This window comes from Clupea harengus, chromosome 20 (genome assembly GCF_900700415.2).
Source record: "Clupea harengus chromosome 20, Ch_v2.0.2, whole genome shotgun sequence".
Taxonomy (NCBI): Eukaryota; Metazoa; Chordata; class Actinopteri; order Clupeiformes; family Clupeidae; genus Clupea; species Clupea harengus.
Window position 1 is genome coordinate 22,886,397 of NC_045171.1, and position 2,139 is coordinate 22,888,535.

Consider the following 2,139-nt stretch of genomic DNA (forward strand, 5'->3'; position numbering starts at 1 on the left):
GTGCTTCTGTGTGAACAAAATTAAACTGATCTCAAATGCACACTCACACAAACTTCTTGGCAAAGATACGTGTGTGTTTGTGTGGGAGAGAGATATATGATGTGTGTGTCTGAGTAGGAGAGCGATATGATGTGTGTGTGTAGGAGAAAGATATATGATGTGCGTGTGTGTGTGTATAGGAGAGGGAGATATGATGTGTGTGTGTGTGTGTGTGTGTGTGTGTGTGTGTGTGTGTGTGTGAGGTATGTGTGAAGTTGAAGCAGGAACGATCTGTGAGTCATTTATAGAGATGAAGCCCCAGTATGCAAACAGAAGAGAACCCTAACCTTAACCCCTCCACAAGGGGGCGCTCAACCCCACATGAAGGGAAGAAAAGCATCTATCCCAGGAGACTCATATCCCTACGAGGATGCAGAAGGGTCCATCTGAGGATAAGTGGGTCCATGAGAGGATACGTGTAGTTTGTGCCCAGTGTAAGTGACGGGGCCAATAAACAATATATGCACGGTACTCCCGATCTGAACTTTGCTGCAACAGGTAATTTACACCTGTGAGAAAAATTATATTCCAACAAATTTAACGCACTTACTACCACCAGGCTACAAGTGGCAAATATCCAGTTACATACCAGAATAAAGGCTAAGGCAAGGACGAGCCCCCACATGTAACGCACTAGCTCAAAGTACGCAACATAAATGGGGAGACCACGCACGATTTCAATAATAAGAAGTGAATTTAATAAATAATAATAGGAGTTTAACACAGACTAGAAATAATGGAATAGTAAAGCAATAAACATTAAATAAGTGTGGTGTAAGTCAGTGTAAAGGAATAACCCAAAATGTGGTGTGGATCAGTATAGGAGCAACAAACTTAACACAACGGAAGCACAACAGCCGCGAGGAGAAGAGAGAGACCGCCATGTTGGATTCGTAGCCCTTTTATCCTCCAGCCAATCACGCGCACCTGTGCAGAGACGAGGACAAAACCAATATTCCCATCTGCCCCGTGGGCGGGGTTAGCTGGGCCGTCACACAGGTCACACGTCACAGGTCACACGTCACACGTCACACGTCACACGTGGGATGCTGCTGTAGTCTCTCCACCTGATCTACATCTCAGCCTACATGTACCCATCCCCACCATACGGCCATACACTTATTCTACCCTATGCTCTATGCTAGCATTTTCCTGCAATGTTTATCATTGCCACCGACATTGACATGGTTCTGTTCCTACTCTACTTACCCTTGTAACAGTAACCCTATGAGCACACTGTATACCCACTACCCGCTGTTTTGTATGCTGTGTACACTTGGGCGCTGTGAGGAGTTGAACCCCATCCAGCCGAAGCAAGAGTGCCTCCACCAGCGCCTTTCTGCTTTTTCACTAACAGGACAAAGCAAAAACCTGGACCCAAACACTCCACATGGAGCAGCAGACCGGTGCTGAGCACGCAGAGTCCCGAGTACGACCGCATAATGCCACTGCACCGTCTCCGAGACGACAACGCGTTGACAGCGAGGCCGACGCAGCAACTGGTTTCATCCATTACATCAACAGTATTTGGGTTCAGTAAAAAGAAACCCCAAGCGTATTCTCCTGCCTGAGCCCTTCATAAACATGTGGAGATGAGGTAGACATTGAAGGAACCAGAATGTAAGGTTCTGAGTTAATAAGGATATGCCATAGCCAATAATTAAATGTATCTTATACCTATTTGTAATTGTTAAACTTGTGTAAAATGTAAAACTTCTGATGTATGTTCTGGACCTGACCTGCGTGAGGTGTGAAAGAGCTCTCACTTCCTCCCTAGCCAGGCCATAGTATCTGAGTTGCCTCTGCCTCATTAATATAAGGCTTTTGAGTTCTTTGATCATGGATGGAGCTCTTACACCCATTTGCCCTGTGTGAGGAAATGGGTCCTAGACTTCACGACTCCAAGGTAATAATTTGATACATATTCATGAAGGGATGGAGCTTATGGGGTGACACCCCTTGTTTTAGGAAAGGATCAAACCTGTATTGTTACAATGGCTGACAGAAGAGAGTTAGGTGAATCCCTTGAGTGAAATCTAAGTCTCCTCTCCTCTGGTGCGCACCATTTTACAAGATTAAACCTTGAACTGAACTGATCAT

General features: G+C 45.3%; 1 protein-coding gene across 2 annotated transcripts in view; it reads left to right on the plus strand.

Moving 5' to 3' along the window:
- The window catches only part of LOC105912346 (DENN/MADD domain containing 5A), a 20,670-nt gene extending 20,630 nt beyond the window's left edge, over positions 1-40 (plus strand). For both annotated transcript variants that reach the window (XM_031587391.2, XM_031587392.2), the window contains one exon: positions 1-40. This exon is cut by the window's left edge and continues 927 nt beyond it. The gene's annotated coding sequence lies outside the window, so the exon portion shown is untranslated.
- Positions 41-2,139: the final 2,099 nt, after the last annotated feature.